The 19,013-nt window shown below is 45.0% G+C and overlaps 1 long non-coding RNA gene across 1 annotated transcript; it reads right to left on the bottom strand.

Annotated features, from left to right (window-relative positions):
- Positions 1-791: 791 nt before the first annotated feature.
- Positions 792-16,654, bottom strand: LOC310827205. Its single transcript, XR_014556203.1, has 3 exons — positions 16,543-16,654; positions 15,168-15,235; positions 792-929 (listed from the first exon to the last, which is right to left on the bottom strand). It is a non-coding gene; the product is annotated as an uncharacterized lncRNA (long non-coding RNA).
- Between the last annotated feature and the right edge of the window lie 2,359 nt (positions 16,655-19,013).

The raw sequence follows: 19,013 nt of genomic DNA, 5'->3' as shown, positions 1-19,013 counted from the left end.
TTATTATTGTTGAATGTTTTACTATGTTTTTATATGTGTCCGAAGCCGCCCAGAGTGGCTGGAGCAACCCAGTCAGATGGGTGAGGTATAAATAATAATAATATTATTATTGTTGTGTTGTTGAATAGGATGTTCCTATTTTCATAGGAGAAATGTTGGAGGGTATGGAGTGCGGCTATTCATGCCCCTCTGCCTGGTCCTCAGGACTCTCCCCAGGCCACGCCCACTCTTCTGAGGCCACACCCCACACTGGTCCTTCTTCCAACATCAGAATGTTCTTTCCTGGCTAGGTAGTGGAGAAAGAATAGTGTTTGTATGTAGAAACTAGCCCCAGTGCAAAGAGCTCCACTCTATTTTACCTCTGGCCTCACTCAGCATTGGCATTGGAAGGCTGCTCATAAGAGAATGTGGCCCTCAGTCTGAAAAATGTTCCCCACTTCTGGTTTCAGGATTCATCCTGGAAACCATTTTCCATTGCAAAGTAGGTGCTGCAACAATGTCCTTCACTCACATTCTCAAATGGTGTGTGCAATCTTCAAAGAGTTTCACTTGATGCTCTTCCATGCAAAAATAAATATATTCTCCATGCATGCAAAAGCAAACTTATCAGGGCAAAGTATTTTAGCATAGCCTTTACACACACACACACACACACACACACACTGCCTGCTGGCTTTCTATAAGCAGGGACCGGTGAGCATTCCACCCCATTAGCTCCAATCTGCAGCCTAAAGGATGTGGTACAGTCTGGAGCTAGGTTTGCCACATCGTCCGCTGCTGTTTGCAAGGACTCGAAGCTTCAATTTTTAATGTGTGGTTTTCCACCATTCAGGACAAGATCCATAACTATTTAGGGATTCTCGAAGGCCTGTCTTGCTGGTCTGCTGAGCATTTGGTGGTCAGGTGCAGCTGCAGGCTTCAAAGCGATCCTGTTGTTGCAGAAAAGAAAGGGGAGAGAGAGACTCCTAAATAGGTTGTCTAGAGGAGAATCTCCAGCAGTGGCGTAGCCTGGGGGGTGCAGGGGGGCCGGCCGCACCAGGCGCAACATCTGGGGGTTAGGGTTAGGGGGCGCAAATCCATGGGTTAGGGGGCGCAAATTACTTGCCTTGCCCCGGGTGCTGACAACCCATGCTACGCCACTGATCTCCAGGGCAGGCAATATCGGTGTGGAATTTTCATCCCGGCCTGGAGACGACAGTAATATGTAACAGGGCTTCTCTCCCACCCAGCCCCAGCCCCACAATATTCTCTAGGGTGTTTTGCAAATGAAATTTCAAGAGCTCCTCTTATCTGAAATGCTGTTCTCCAGTTGTTGCCCTCAAACATAAAATGTGCATGCCTCAAATCATTTATGGAGAGTACATACATACTGCAAAGCTGTGATTTCTGTATTGCAAGGGAATTGGATTAAATGACCAGTGTGGTGTAGTGGTTAAGAGCGGTAGACTCATAATCTAGTGAACCAGGTTCACTTCCCCGCTCCTCCACATGCAGCTGCTGGGTGACCTTGGGCTAGTCACACTTCTCTGAAGTCTCTCAGCCTCACTCACCTCACAGAGTGTTTGTTGTGGGGGAGGAAGGGAAAGGAGAATGTTAGCTGCTTTGAGACTCCTTAGGGTAGTGATAAAGCGGGATATCAAATCCAAACTCCTCCTCCTCCTCCTCCTCCCCTCCTCCTCCTCCTCCTCCTTCTTCTTCTTCTTCTTCTTCTTCTTCTTCTTCTTCTTCTTCTTCTTCTTCTTCTTCTTCTTCTTCCTCCTCCTCCTCTCCTACCCTACAATTCTGTGATTCTGTATCATGTTTCCCTCTCCCAAATAATACCCAAATGCATTCTCATATTAATTTGGAAGGAAATCGCACCACCACCAAATTATTGTAGCAGGAACCCCCCCCCCCCCATCATTCAGTTCGTACAAACTTCACACACACTCACACTCACACACTACATACGCTACGCTTCTGTTATAAATTCATAGAAAATCAACCATGCATCGGATTTGCACTGTTCTACTTTTATTTTACTCCATGAACGAAGGACTACAAAATGGGGAAGGTTTGATACAGGGCACCATAATCCCTTCACCATCCCAGCACATCCACAGGAGCCCTGCCCAGTTGCTATGCCAACCCTGATGGTCCTAGACAGAAGACAATCAAGATCACAAAGAACTTGCATATGGGAATGGATTCAGCATGGACTGAAACAAAGGACAATGATCAGATCTTCCCTCAGGGGGCAGGAAACTGTGACTACCTTTTGTCTTCAGAAAATGACTCATGGGGAGGAGGAGAAGGGAACCAGCCAGGTGACAAGACACTCAGGTTACCACCACAACTCCTCCCTCAACCCCTCCTTTCTGTAATGTATGCATGATGTTTCTGGGGGTGGGCTTGACCTAGAGGATGGGAATTTCAAAAGTTTTTATAAGGTCTGGCACACCATTTTTCTGTGTCTTTCCTCTCACCTGCAAGTGAGGGGAGCACCCTGTTGCAACAGTCAATAAAGGCCAATCCTACAGGCTGCTGATTTGCTCCAATTTACTCTGGTTGGTGTCTTTACTTTTTGTCCAAGGGAGCCCTCAGATTTTTCCGGTAACATTATATATGAGAACAACCTTAATATCTGAGATCAGGCACATGTTACAGGCAGTGTGCCGAAACTGAAATGAGGAGCCCTGGGTTCCAATTCCCACTTCACCAGGAAGTTCACTGCGAGGCTTTGTGCTGTCAGTCTCTCTTGGCCTAATCTACCTGTCAGGGATGTTGTGAATATATAATGGTGGTTATATACCATGGGGGGGGGGGAGGTATTGCAGAAATACATTGTGCTGCTCCCCTGAGATCTTCGGAAGAAAGCCAGGGGTACAAATCCAATTCTTTACTAGCAGGACTTTTTACTTGATTTTTTAGCTTATGTTTTAATGCTTGGTTGTGTGATTTGCTGTTTTAACTGGGGAGGTGTGTATATATATATATATATATATGATTTTACAAATTAATGTTTACATTCACAATCATAGATTAAAAAACAACAACAAATGAACTAGATTCTTCCGAATCTTTTGACTTCCTTCCATGGGTTCTTTGTTTGCTCTTTTCTACTGCATATCATACGCCAAAGTCTTTGTTACCTTGCAAGAGTTATTTCAAACCAGCTAAAGATTTCAAGTGTTGACAGTGGTCTTTCAAATATAATATACCGTAAATTTCTCCCAATCTTTATTGAAGTTTTGATCTTCCTGATTTCCACGGTCATTTTTGCCATTTCTACATAGTCTTTCCACCTCATAGTCTTTGTTGTCTTTCCACCTCTGGACTACCAGCATCCTAGTGGCTGTCACTGCGTAACTGTACTCAACTACTTAACTGGACAGATGTGTAAACCACCCTGGGATCTTTTTGCATGAATGGTGGTTAAAAATAGAAATCCTTCCTCTGTAAATAATTCCTTCCTCTGTATATCTTATTCTTTCTTTTTTTTAAAAAAATGTCAAATCCTTTATTATTTTATTCACATAATATACATTCTTTACAGCAAATAACTCCAAAATAAGCAGACAACTCCAAAATAAAATCATATGTAACAAAACCATAAGTCTCATGTTTTCATTTACACTGATCTCCTTTCCGATACTTCTACTTGATATTTCTTGCTGCTTTCTGCTCTCCTTATAGAATCTTTATAAAAATTTAAATTTCTTAAATCTTATACCAATCTTTAACAATTTCAGTTAACACCTTTACCTCCCTCCCCCACAGCCCAGTACTTCCATCCAACCCATGTGCGATCTTCTTTACCTCCTATTATTTTTGTTAAAAGGTAAAGGGACCCCTGACCATTAGGTCCAGTCGTGGCCGACTCTGGGGTTGCGGCGCTCATCTCGCTTTATTGGCCGAGGGAGTCGGCGTACAGCTTCCGGGTCATGTGGCCAGCAGGACGAAGCCGCTTCTGGCAAACTAGAGCAGCGCACGGAAACGCCATTTACCTTCCCGCTGGAGTGGTACCTGTTTATCTACTTGCACTTTGACATGCTTTCAAACTGCTATGTTGGCAGGAGCAGGGACTGAGCAATGGGAGCTCACCCCGTTGCGGGGATTCGAACCGCCGACCTTCTGATCGGCAAGCACTAGGCTCAGTGGTTTAACCCACAGTACCACCCACGTCCCTATTTTTTTTGTTACTCTTGCTTTATTTGTTATTCCATCCTTAATACAGTTGTACCTCGGGTTACCTACGCTTCAGGTTACATACGCTTCAGGTTACAGACTCCGCTAACTCAGAAATAGTATCTTTGGTTAATAACTTTGCTTCAGGATGAGAACAGAAATTGTGCTCTGGTGGTGCAGTGCCAGCAGGAGGCCCCATTAGCTAAAGTGGTGCTTCAGGTTAAGAACAGTTTCAGGTTAAGAACGGACCTCTGGAACAAATTAAGTACTTAACCCGAGGTACCACAGTATATTATTATCCTATTTTCTTCTTCTTCTTCCTCCTCCTCCTCCTTCTCCTCCTCCTCCTCTTCCTCCTCCAATGTTAGTCAGAGTAGACCCATTGCATTCCCTGGACATGACTAGCTTAAATCCACTTGCAGAGGTTTGGGCTAGATAACCCCCAACATCCTTTCCATCTCTATAATTCTGTGGTTTTGTTATTCATTCCCAAGGGACTGCCCTGAGTAGAACATGGTTGGCAGCCATCTTCAGAGACCACCAGCCGCCTGCCGCCTGAGGACAGCCCGCTAACAAGAAACGCTTAGGTGCAAGTCCGTGGTGATGTCAGGGGCCCAGCCCCCTTCCCTGTAGTTCTGAGGGAGCATCTATTCATAATGACTCCAGCCAACAAGATTAATCATTATAAGTACTTTCCCCATTTGTAATGCTTTTAGGTCCTGAAAGTTGCTAGGAGTCCAAGGACAAAGGTTACTCGGAGGTTAAAAGATAAAGTACAAAGATGTGTTTACCATCCCACAGGGTTTTGGTGACAAAGCGGAGGGCCGAATAGGAATGAGTCAGATAAGACTAATAAAAGTATTAATGAAACCTAAGGGAATGCAGACATTTAATTTGTGTTTGAGCATGTGTTTCTTTTAAAGCGGGGAAAAATGAATCCATTTGACTTGATTTGTTGTCACGCTTGAGCAGGAGAGAAAGTGGGGGGGGGGCGTTGTTCCTTTGGCTCGGTCATTCATATTCCAGGTCGGAATGATTTAAGCATGATCAAACAGCCTTTGAGGGAGCTAGAAGCCTCTGCAATGGATAGTAAAATTCAGTTGATGTCTATTTTCTGTCTTTCAGCAGTAAGGCTATACCTCTTGAGAGATGGAGGGATGCACATTTTGTGTTGATGATTATAACTACATTGGTAGAGCTCGTTCTGGAGTAATCTTCACAACAGTCTGGCAAGGCAGATCAGTATTCCGTTCACCTCCAGGAAATGCAGGAACTCCTGGTTAGAGGCTCAGAGGTAGCTTGATGAGTTGTCTAGGAGTGTGTGTACATGAACCTCAGGGTTCTCTCTAAACATGGAAGTGAATGTTGTTGTTGTTTAGTCATTTAGTCATGTCTGACTCTTCGTGACCCCATGGACCAGAGCACGCCAGGCACTCCTGTCTTCCACTGCCTCCCACAGTTTGGTCAAACTCATGCTGGTAGCTTCGAGAACACTGTCCAACCATCTCGTCCTCTGCTGTCGCTTCTCCTTGTGCCCTCCATCTTTCACAACATCAGGGCCTTTTCCAGGGAGTCTTCTCTTCTCATGAGGTGGCCAAAGCATTGGAGCCTCAGCTTCACAATCTGTTCTTCCAGTGAGCACTCAGGGCTGATTTCCTTCAGAATGGATAGGTTTGATCTTCTTGTCTATGGGACTCTCAAGAGTCTCCTCCAGCACCAATGGAAGTGAATAGGGTGTGCAAAATTAGCCTCTACCCCTGGAAGGCAGTGCGAAACCCCTGTACTGGCCAGTCCTGGCATGAGGACTAGGAGCTTGGCTGCTTTTCAAATGGGCAATCCCTGCTGCAGTCCAGGCCTCAGCTTCTTGGTACTTTCCCACTTTCTCTAGGGCAGCCTTCCCCACCCTGAGGTCTTCAGATGATGCTTGATTAGAAATACAATCATCCTTGGTCACTGGTTGTGCTGGTTGGGGATTTGTAGTCCAACACTAGCTGAGGAGTCAAGGCTGGGGAAAGTTACTCAAGGTATATTAGGGGTTGGCTGCCTATTTGTACACAAGGCTGGGTCTTGGTTTGCAGGCTTGTTTGAATATCCCACTGGTCCCAAGGACACTGACAACTGGAATAACAAGATGCAATTGAACCCAACAAAAACAGCAAGTCTTCAGCCCAGGGCTCCACAGTAGGCTCCTTGGATAGTTTTGCAAAGCAGTTCTCCTCTTCTGATCAGAGCTGGTCAGGGCTGCTAATTTAATTTCCCACAATGCCCCAGAGCAGAGAATCCCTCTCAGCCTGGAGGCCACACTTCCCTTGGGTAACCTTCCACAGACCACATGGCAGGTCAGAACGAAAAGTGATCAGAGCAATGAATGCACATTTTGCATTTCCACTGCAGGCTAGTTTCACACCCATGGACATCCCCCTCTCTGTGCTCCGTAGTGGCAACTGAGAGCTACAGACTTCAAGGATACATCCCACCCAGGCAAAAAAAGGGGGGCAGCAGGGGTGTGGGGAGTAACCCAGGGAGAGTCCTGAAGAAATTCCCCCTCCCGGTCTGGCAACAATTGTATGTTGGTACATTTTAAATGGTGGTTTGTACTATCCACCACCAAGGTGGGTGTTGCTGGGGCTCATGATCCTGGCAGCTGTCCAAGGTGCTGAAGTCAACAGTGCTGGCCCAGGTCCTTAACCCTGTGCATTTATAGCACATCTATAAAGCTCAGGACTTTCTCAAAAGAATCCTGGGGACTTTAGGTTACCCTCCACAGATCTGCAATTCCCAGCACTCTCAGCAAACTACAGCTCCCAAGATTCTTTGGGGGGAAGTCATGTGCTTTAAAAGTGTGACGTTTATGCAGCCTAAGTTGGAGGTTGAGAGATAATGGCTATGTAAATTCATGGATGGAGCGAGATTAGAACCTGGTACTTCTCAGTTCTTTGCCACTGCATCAGCTACCAGATTAAGGCTTGTCAATCTACTCTTTAACATACAGTTGCATGAATGGATGGGAGAAATGGAATGCTTCATCTCACATTCAGAACCCTTGAGACCAGAATTTGTCACTTCTCGGATTTATCTTCTAAGATGGCCCTTGCATTTTGAGCTCTGGCCCAAGTATGGGTCTAAAGGTGACTTTGCACACAATGTTTTTCTTGCACATCACAATGTTTGCACTTTGCACACAATTTTTTTTCCTTGCACATTAACTGTTTCCCTGTCACATAAAAGAATGCACCTGTGCACATCACAATGCTTGGAAACTTTAAGATATGCCAATGGTAATGTTTATTCAGGGTAAAGACAATGAACTAAATTCTTTTCCTGAAAATGAGTGGGTGGTGCTTGGAATGCCAATTTCTCAATCTGACTTCAAATGAGTATTCTGGGTATAAAATTATATCAGGGTCACAGAACCGTCCATACTTGGCTCTGGGAGTTGACTAATCTTTGTGGCCCAGTTCTAACTGAGCAAGGGCAGGGAGGAGCTAATTGCAAACCTGCTTATTTTCTGACGCTACCTTGGGTCTGGTGTGTTACTGTAATATGGAATTAAAAGGGAAATATGAAAGGCAGAGTCTTTTCATTCCCTTTGTATCTGATGTTCAGGTTGTGAAAGCTGTTGCTTCTGTAAATAAAACTGCACACAGACCCAGTGCACAGGAAAGAACCATCTGAAGACTCATGGGAACCTCAAGGTCAGGGATACAAACTTTTCTTTTTTTAAAAAAAAGTGTGAACCTCAACAGTGAGATCTGAGCATGCTTAGTTGATGGAATGGAATTGTGCTTTTTTAAAAAAAAACTGACTGAGACACTGAGAAGGAGCACTCTGCACTGCAACATTTTGCTGCAGTCCCCCTTCTTTTACCTACAATTTCTGAACCGAAAGGATATAGCAAACATTTGGTCAGAAATTCTGGGCAGATGTTTGTTTTATCTCCCTCACCCCTTTACTGCTTACAGGCTTAAATATCCTCCCCTGAGAGAAGCATGCTCTGTTGTTGTGCCATGATGTGCCTGGCATATCATGAAAACTGCAAAGTGTTTGGAGAGTCTCTGATGGCAAAGGCCCATTAAAGTGCAGGGTTAGATTCCTGGAATTAGTAGTAGTTAGATTAAGAAATGCAGCTCTGGAATTAGCAGAAATGTCTAACGATGCCAAGGTAAGGGACAAAATATCAGGGTAATTACTCCCTGGAGCATCAAGCGAAAACAAGACAGAGGAAATGACTAAGCGTCTGTATGCCATTAAAACAAGAGCATGGCACTGCCTGGATTAATTGTGAGCACTCAAATGTTGAGGCAGGCTTTTAGATGGGAGAGGACTCTGTCTTCTAAAGGGTATATTGATGAGAATCAGCTCTATATAACCAGATTTTATCTGCAAAAGGCCGCCCCCCCCCCCCACACCCCAGCTGCCTGGCCAAGTGGCAAGTTAGCTGGAAACTGCCAAACACATTCTCTTCTTTTATCATGGATTTCATTTGCCTATGTGTTCTGAATCTGTACATCCCTGTGTCAGAACTTTCCTTCCCAAGCTCAGCTCGGGTCTTACGTGGAAGTTCCATTTCCGAAGCCAAGGCGCTGGTGCTGTTTTGAAGCCTTCACACACACACACCAACTCTGATTTAGACATGGGTGGCGCTGTGGGTTAAACCACAGAGCCTAGGACTTGCTGATCAGAAGGTCGGCGGTTTGAATCCCCACGACGGGGTGAGCTCCTGTTGCTCGGTCCCTGCTCCTGCCCACCTAGGAGTTTGAAAGCATGTCAAAGTGCAAGTAGATAAATAGGTACCGCTCTGGCGGGAAGGTAAACGGTGTTTCCGTGTGCTGCTCTGGTTCGCCAGAAGCGGCTTAGTCATGCTGGCCACATGGCCCGGAAGCTGTACGCCGGCTCCCTTGGCCAATAAAGCGAGATGAGCGCCGCAACCCCAGAGTCGGTCACGACTGGACCTAATGGTCAGGGGTCCCTTTACCTTTAAGGGATGTGATCCCCATGAATTCCAACATGAGCTGACCTGATCTGTACCTAACATGCAGAATGGAAGGTAGTTATCCTTTGCGCTTTGTGCAAAATTCAAAGAAATTGCAATGCAGTTCCCAGCTAAGTTAGGCAGGTGGGAGCTGGCTGAGGTCAGGCTAAGGTTGACGGGGCAGTCCCCCAGTTTCCCTTATGGGCCACAGATAAGGTCCCTTCCTATGTGAGGCACAGTAGAATTCTCTGGTACAAAACCCATATAGCAGGGAGATCCCAGAAGCATCACCTTTGCTCTAAAAGCACATACCCAGGCCAGTCTGAGTAGCGGCATTTTACCTACCTTTCTCATCATAATGATGATGCATGCCCAAAAGTTTGGAATCTGATTGAGAAAAGACATGCTTTTTTAAAAACAACAACAACTGAAGACCAAAATGTGCCTCTGATTTGAATCTAGGAAACAAAATGTGTGCTACATTCCAAGAATTTATAGCTGCTTCCATTGCTTAATCTTTCAAATATATTATGTTGTTGTTGATTTTGGAAGCATAGGAGGGGGAGGCTGGAAAGTAAATAATGGAAAGCCCCTAACTTAGAGGGACAGCTGCACGACTGCAAATAAAATGATACGGGGCCCCCGACAATGTCATTGCTGCACAAGTTTTAAATAATAAGACACGACAACCCAGCCGCTGATATTGGTCATTGTTTTGTTTTAATCCTGCTGCCCAGCAAGGAAATGCTGTAAATCTGAGGTACTGACCCATGTCTACACATTTACCAGATAGTCACTGATCAAAGATTTATTTATTAGCCCAGGCATGATTGATTTATATGAGTTTTGTTTGAGCAAGTTAATTGCAAACGGCAACTTGGGATGCACACATTACAATGTGAAGGAACCAGGTTACTAACCTCCTCCTGCCCACCCCACCCCCAACCCGCTTACTGTTAGGGGCAGTGATAACGTCATGGCAGCGATAACATGTTGACTTGCGTCTGGATCAACAGTGTGACTCTTTTGGATGCCTTACCCAGGAGAGATTAAATGGTCCCTGCCATTAATAATCTACTCAGCAAGGAGCCAGGGGTTTTAGCAGTGTCAGGTGAGAAGAGATATTTCCCTTCCTGGGAAAGTCTAATATTTAAACTGTTGTTTAAACTGGGAAGGGGGGAGGGAATCGCTATGCAACCATGATCTCAGGAAGAATTTTCTCTGTGGCCTTCAGGATTTGATGAGATTTCTGAGGTTCTAAACTCCAGCGGCTGACTTGTTGAGTTTTAAAATTAAGTATCTTTTGCTTATGGTTACGAAGCTAATGGAGTTTGGCACGCATTGTTTCAAAAAGTTCTGATGAGTTCCTTCACGTTCATCACATCTATGTTGAAAGCAGGGGAGCCAGTGGCTTTTCAGATGTTGCTGGACTACAACTCCCATCAGTCTGATCAATGTTCAGGAATGATGGGAGTTGAGGTCCAGCAATTTCTAGGGGGCTATAGGTTCCCCACCCCTGGGTTAAGCTATACAAAAAGCTATTGAAGAAGCAATAAGCTTTTAGGCATCCCTTGACAGTAAACTGTCAGTAGGCCACTATTACATTTCATGTAAGTTAAGAATAATGACAATATTCATTTCTATTTGTGCTTAGGACCAGAGGGGGATGGGAAGCTAGAGGGGGAAATGATTGGAGCAACAAATGTAAATTTTACCTGTACCCTAGGCTAGTTTCTGCACACACACAAACCTCTTTATATTTGTCATGCAGACCAGCAGGAAGCGTTGAGTTCAAGGAGACATTGCAGCCAGGCAAAAACTCTCCAGAACGGTTCAAAGTTGGGCTAGTGAGTGGGTGGTCCGGGAAGAGTCTCAAGGGCCAGACAGAGTGGCCTGGGGGGGCTGCATGTGGCCCCCAGACCTGAGGTTTCCCACCATTGGCTTAAAGTGATGAAGAATCTTCAGATACATTTTCTCAGCACAATCCTGTAAGATAAAAGCACTGCTCTCAATCACAGTGGCAGCCTCCACACTGCTCACACCACTAGGGGGCAACCCAGCCAGATGGGCAGGGTTTAAATAAATTATTATTATTATTATTATTATTATTATTATTATTATTATTATTATTATTTTATTAGCCTGATGCATCAATGAGTATCAGGCAGCTGCCATTACTCATACAATCCCCTGTAGAAACATAGTCTTTTCTGCCACCATACTCCTTGAGGAAAGCTACCCGCCCATCTCCAGGTCTACTGGAGAGAAATAGGGAGGGAGACAGGGCCAACCACTGACATATGATTTAATTTGTACTTCTCGAGAACCAGGTATCCTTCAAAATTCGCACTTCTCCAATGCAGTCCTCCCACCAAACAATATGCACATATTGCGGGAAAACACACATCTTAGGTCTCATCTAGACACATCAAAGAAGCATTTCAGTTCAAAGCGTTGTAAATTTAAACAGGGAAAACCGGTAGAGAAAAGCAGAACTCCACATCGCCATCTGGTGGCACAATGTTGCACCGTACATACAATGCATATAAATCGCTTTTTCTTTACCAGGCTAGCTGAGCACTTAGTGAAAATAACATACACAAAATGCATTATATCAGAGAAAATTGCTTTTAGGGATGGGTCTGTCATTCCAAACCGCATGCAACTATGTGTTAGTTAGAAGAAATTTGCACTCAAACGCCGACAGATTTTCATGAGGATTTCTCAGAACAAACAAATTGGCAAATGCTACAGAAATGGGGAGAACTGAACTGAACACTGGGGGAAAGAGAAGCTGAAATTGGCAGGTCTGTGCATCCCTATATCCGAGCCAAATTAATCTGAAAAACTATGCATGCGTTTTATCCCCCACAATGACGATTCTGGGAAGGATTTCTAAGATTCAGGGAAGGACTTGCAAAGGAAAGCGGATGTTGAAGGTCCAGCGCATGCAGAAACACACCCTGAAATTAATCAGGAGAATGGCACTGAGATGCCTGAGGATCCCTTTGGAAGTCCCAGCCTTGTTAGGAAAGGATTTCAAAACAAAACAGGACCCAGAGCCATAGTAGAGCTCCACTAATTACCGCTAAGAACCGACCACTTTGGAGAGCCACACACTGCGGCTTTTCTCCTGGCTGACAGACAACTGTCAGCTGGGCAAGAGCTACTAATTAGTAATTGATAAATATAAGTGCGCTGTCTTCCCGGAGTAGAGTACCACTTGATGATAGTAATTAATTGTTCATTGATTCCCATAGGCTGACGTGAGGTCTGCTCAGCTGCTTCTGCGCCTTTCCCATTTGTAGATAGAGGTGAGCATGCCTGGCAAGGATGCTCCTGGCTCCCAAAGTTTCTTTGGGGGGGGGGGAGACTTTGCACAGGAGATCATTCTAAATGGAATTTAATTAAACGCAGGAAGCATGTTTGATGCTGATTCTCCACAGGTGAATGTCAGGGGTGCCAACTTGTATAAAATATTGAGGGGCAGAGGGCCAGGTAAGCCCTGCTCCACATAATCAATCACAAGATACAGGTGTTCACTCAACATTTGAATGGCAATACTCATGAACTGGGGGGGGGCAGCCCCCTCAAATATTTTATGGAGGGGCCAAAGGGACCTCGGCCCCTAGGAGTCAGCTCCTATGGTGAATGTCAAGGGTAGAACCTTTCTTCCATGTGTGGGGTTCCTCAAAATCTCCTGGGGGAGGGGAGTGAAAAGAGAGAACCTGCTTAAAAGAGAACTCTAACTAGAATTTTGTTAGGGACATGGGTGGCACTGTGGTCTAAACCACTGAGCCTCTTGGGCTTGCCGATCAGAAGGTCGGCGGTTCGAATCCCCACGATGGAGTGAGCTCCCGTTGCTCGGTCCCAGCTCCTGACAACCTAGCAGTTCGAAAGCACACCAGTGCAAGTAGATAAATAGGTACCGCTCCAGCAGGAAGGTAAACGGCGTTTCCATGCGCTGCTCTGGTGTCGGTGTTCTGTTGCGCCAGAAGTGGCTTAGTCATGCTGGCCACATGACCCGGAAAAACTGTCTGGGGATAAACGCCAGCTCCCTCGGCGTGTAAAGTGAGATGAGGAGGGAAGCAAAATGGGATAACCTGCACAAGAGAACCTACATAAATATGAGCCTGAAGGCGGCTCAGCTGGTTGGAGCATGGTGCTGTTAATGCCAAGGTCGTGGGTTCGATCCCTGTATGGGACAGCTGCATATTCCTACATTGAAGGAGTTGGACTATATGATCCTCAGGGTATCTTCCAACTCTATAATTCGATTATTATATGTGAAAATTAATTTAATACAGGAAGCATGTGTGATGTTGACTCCCCCACTCAAGGTTAGGCTGGAAACCTTCTTCCTTACATGCTATTTTTCCATGTTCCAGTCTCCTCCAGTCTTCTGGGGGAGGCAGGCAAGAGGGGATAAACTTCAGAGGGGTTCACTGTAAATGGAATTACCATGAACCACAAGAATCACAAATCCTGGGCAATCATGGGTTTAATGGCTCTAGGGCTATGGGGGTCTTCTAGCAGGTAACCTCTTAAACATTAAGCCCCTTAACCTAGGAGGGTGAAGATGTGCACACAAAGAATTATGCCACGCTGCTCTCTGATTTCCATTTTCAGTCTGGGGACGCTAGCAAGCCCCTGGCACTGCCACCTTCTGGCCTCAGCTTTGTGCCCATGCAGCTAAAGGAGATCAGCAAAAACAAGATGACTGCATGTTGACATCCTCAATATATCTCTGGTGATGCTCTCTTTTTTCCTTGGCAAGATTCACAAGCAGAGTCATTGCAGGTATTGCCAAATATATGTGTGTGTGTGTATGTGTATATATATATATATATATGCAGGTTTTGGTGTCCTCGGGTGTCTTCCCGTGTAAAAGTTGGGGTGTCTAGGCGACGTTTCGACGAGGTCTCACTCGTCATCTTCAGGCTGGTGCTTTGATGGTTAACAAGAAGCCGAAAGCACCAGCCTGAAGATGACGAGTGAGACCTCGTCGAAACGTCGCCTAGACACCCCAACTTTTACACGGGAAGACACCCGAGGACACCAAAACCTGCATATATATATATATATATATACATACCCAAGGCTACAATCCTTCTCTCTCCAGGCACAGAGAGTCCCATGAGGATATTCTGTGGTTTGAACACTTTATTGATTTAGGATATGTTTGGTGCTGGGCCAAAATCCCTCCTTCTCAATTTTGCAGTCCAATCACAGTCGGAAAAAGGGGGCATTTGGGTGGCTGACAACAATTACAAGCATTTCTCCTGGCCCCTTTAAGGCCAGGGACCAGTCCACCATCCCTCAGACCATATGGAGGGCCAGACTATATCTTGGGGAAAAAATATGAATGAATTCCTGTGTCCCACAAATAACCCAGAGATGCATTTTAAATAAAAGCACACATTCTACTCACATAAAAACACCAGGCAGGCTCCACAAATAACCCAGAGATGTATTTTAAATAAAAGGACACATTCTACTCATGTAAAAACACGCTGATTCCTGGACCGTCTGCTCTTCCTCTGGGTTGCCTTCTGGGTTGGGAAGCCAAGAACGCAACTGACCCCCATCCTGCCAACCTCCCCAGCTGCTACAGGTGAAATGGCCAAATGGCCAAACTGCCATCTTCAAAAACCATGCCTAACTCCCGAAATAAAGTTATTTTATTGCTTGTGTCATATACTGCAGCGAGACAATAAGAATGGCTTGAGCAACTCGCCACAGCTCTTACACGTATTTTCAGGAGGAGCTGAGACTTATCAATCTATTTCCACTTAACAATTAAATTTGCCTTCAGAAGGGTTCCTGAGGGCACATACCAGTGTGTCCATTATGTTATTACTGCTAATTTCCACTGAATAAGCCAAAATTAGAGGCCACTTGCCACCAGAAATGACTGAAATGTTATGGAAAAACTGAATCAGAGTGAAGCGGGTAAGTAAAATGCTCTAAAACAATCCATCTGATTATTATTTGTGTGTGTGTGTTTATGTATAAAAAAATAATCTACCTTTCCAGTGGAACTATTTTGAGCTCTCTTGTTCAGAAGCACGGGGGAAAGCCAAACTTCTGTACTTTCTAAGAGGGAAAGCTGTGGTCAGATCTGTACATTATTACTGAGGGAAAGCTGGGTATAGCCTTTCCTTGAATAGCTTTTCTAGGTTATTGCTGTAACATGAAGCAATGGGAGTTGCTCCAGCGGTTGTCAGGAATGACACTTTATCTAACCAGGAACATGCAAATCCCTTCTGAGAAATGTTACTCTTATCAAGACTGCCGTGACCTCCCTTGGACCTCTTCAGCATGTTCATCTGAGAAACAATCTCCAGAGTTTGCTCTGAGTTTTGTTTTCATCAGGAAGATCTCACCCCAATGGCTACATGCATACACAAGCACACACACCTTGACCTTATTTCAGACTTACTCAGCTTTTGTTTGGCTTCCCTTTCAAATTCGTTGGATGTGTTCATCCAAAATTTGCTTCAAATTTCACAATAAGGCTTTGTGTGCTACCAGTGTGCCAGAGAGATGGGGAGAGGGGGAGAGAACGTTTTCCTGCTTCCCTCTTCTCACTGCTGCCACTGCCCAAGCCAGGTAAATGTTGTTTAAAACAGGGGTAACCCACACAATGCCTTGCAGATCGTGCCTTGCAGGAGTTGTTGTTGGCACCTGTCCATCTCAAGAGACAATGTGTCTCCAGGGGTGAAGTCAAACCGCTGCTGAATTAAATCTCACCTGTTTCTATTTACACATCCCCACTTTAGATTAGTTGGGATTCTAAATAATGAGCCCATATTCGGATAAATTCTTGCAAATTTTCTCATTTTGGAATTATCCCCACATTTCAGAAGCATATCTACCATTCTTCTGCTCAACTCAAAGAAACTAAAGAGGACCAGAGGCAGTAGAAGAGAACAGCATGATCCCTCGTTTTTTACACCATGGTAGGTAGGTAGACGCCTGCCAACCTAGCAGTTCGAAAGCACCCTCGGGGGCAAGTAGATAAATAGGGACCGCTTTCTAGTGGGAAGGTAAACGGCGTTTCCGTGTGCAGCTCTGGCTCGCCAGAGCAGCGATGTCACGCTGGCCATGTGACCCGGAAGTGTCTTCGGACAGCGCTGGCCCCTGGCCTCTTGAGTGAGATGGGCGCACAACCCCAGAGTCTGTCAAGACTGGCCCGTACGGGCAGGGGTACCTTTACCTAGGTAGGTAGAGAGAAACTGAACACTTCTTTTAGGAAGTAGTGGCACACCAGTCTTACGGTGGCAAAATCCACCCCACATTTCCTTTTTATTTGTATTGGAGTAAGTCATGTGAAACAGTGTCAAAGGCCTTACTCTGTCAATTTAATAAAGTCAATTTATGGTGCCTATCAATCTTCTAACCAGCTGGGATGAGGAGGGAATGCGGAAGGCTGAGTGGATGGTGATAAAGTCGTGACATGGTGGCAAATCTTCTGCTTGGCACCCCCAGGGAATTGAATTGTTGCCTGTAGTGTACCCCCTCCCTATGTGAACCATGCACAACCTGTGGTTCTGTATGCCCCTCCCAGTCCATGTGAACTGTGCTCAGTTGACCTGTGATTTGCTGTGATGAAATCCTTTATCTCTGTGAGAAAATGGCCTTCAGAATGGTTGTTGGAGGCCAAAAATGCCTTTTTACCCAACTTAGACTGTTACACAAACTATGCCCCTGTCTAGAGCTGTCAGACCGGGCTTTTGTTATTCATACACCGATAATACACAAGCTTGGCTACCGTAAAGCATTTGCTCCCCCCCCCTTTTTTTCAAAAAAATTTTTAATGGGTTTTGCATTTAACATTTGCATTCATGTGTCATATGTGTATAATCATATACACATAGGATTCTCTGAATCCCTAGACTTTCCTCCATCCCTTCATGGGTTCCATAGTTATTCTTATCCAACTGCATCATATAATGTTCTTAATATTTCCTTAAATCCAGAATGCGGCAGCTAGACTGGTGACTGGGGGCGGCCGCCGAGACCATATAACACCAGTCTTGAAAGACCTACACTGGTTCCCAGTACGTTTCCGAGCACAATTCAAAGTGTTGGTGCTGACCTTTAAAGCCCTAAACAGCCTCAGTCCAGTATATCTGAAGGAGCGTCTCCACCCCCATTGTTCTGCCCGGACACTGAGGTCCAGTGCCCAGGGCCTTCTAGCGGTTCCCTCACTGCGAGAAGCAAAGCTACAGGGAACCAGTCAGAGGGCCTTCTCTGTAGTGGCACCCGCCCTGTGGAACGCCCTCCCACCAGATGTCAAAGAGATAAACAACTACCTGACATTTAGAAGACATCTGAAGGCAGCCCTGTTCAGGGAAGTTTTTAATGTGTGACATTTTGATGTATTTTTAATCTTTGTTGGAAGCCACCCAGGGTGGCTGGGGAAACAAACAAACAAATTATTATTATTATTATTATTATTATTATTATTATTATTACTAAATTCTTACCATAGTTTGCCATGAAGCATTTTCAATATTATTCATTCAGCGAAACCTGTGACTAGGACTGGGCGATATCTGGTTTTCAACATCGTGTTATATTGCCAGCTAAACATTGCAACATACTGACATATGGCAATGTCTGAAATAAGGATGGAACTATGTAGAGGCATTGGCTGGCTTCACAGCTTTCCCCACATTGTGATTTTTGCATCGCGCACACACATGCCATGATTCGCGATACATTGCCAGGTCAAAAATTATGAAACTGGTATCATGATATGGACTTCAAACTGGTTTCGGATGATATATCACCCAGCCTTAACACACACATCAACATATCATGATTTGTGATATATTTCCAGGTCTAAATTTAATAAAACTGATATCATGTTGTGGATTTCAAATCGCTTTTGGACACTATATCAATATATCACCCAGTCCTACATGTGACTCTTTGGATGCTAGTGGGAGCCAGGAAGTCAGTTTTTATTTCTGCATGTAAACACTCAAAATGTATTTCTGAGGGTTTACTAGCAATAATAATAATAATAATAATAATAATAATAATAATAATAATAATAATTTATTTATACCCTGCCCATCTGGCTGGGTTTCCCCAGCCACTCTGCGCAGCTTCCAACAGAATATTAAAATACAAGTCTATTAAACATTAAAAGCTTCCCTAAACAGGGCTGCCTTCAGATGTCTTCTAAAAGTCTGGTAGTTGTTGTTCTCTTTGACATCTGGTGTGAGGGCATTCCACAGGGCAGGTGCCACTACCGAGAAGGCCCTCTGCCTGGTTCCCTGTAACTTGCCTTCTCACAGTGAGGGAACCATCAAAAGGCCCTGGGCACTGGACCTCAGCGTCCGGGCAGAACGATGGAGGTGAAGACGCTCCTTCAGGTATACTGGACCGAGGCAACAACCTTGATTGTGGATACAGTGATATCCGCACACAACAGGCTGATCACGTACCCAGAGCCATAGCTAGGTGATCTTGCGCTCCTGGCCGAACCGTCCAGATTGCGCCCCCTAACCATGGACAGATTAGCTCTTTTCCCCACATCTCCTCCAACCCCACCCTCCACCCATTCAATCCACCCTCTATTTAAAACCTTTTCTTATGAGGCAATAATCAAAATTTTTATTTATAGACATATTTATGGATATATTTTTAGCCGATTTTGTGCCCCCCCCCGCCTGCACCCCTGGTGGGGGCCCACCTCTCCACCCCCTAGCTCTGGCCCTGCACATACCCCTTGTGTGTGGATGTGCAAATTTTGTACTCAGCATGTGCTAGAATCGTACACAACAGCTACAGGCCCTGTCCCGCCGCAGAAATGTCAGATATAATGGGAAAGAAAAAAGGATAATAAGAAAGAAGCTTG

Source organism: Podarcis gaigeae (assembly GCF_964106915.1).
Source record: "Podarcis gaigeae genome assembly, chromosome: 11".
Taxonomy (NCBI): domain Eukaryota; kingdom Metazoa; phylum Chordata; class Lepidosauria; order Squamata; family Lacertidae; genus Podarcis; species Podarcis gaigeae.
This window is presented reverse-complemented; position numbering and strand designations above follow the sequence as displayed.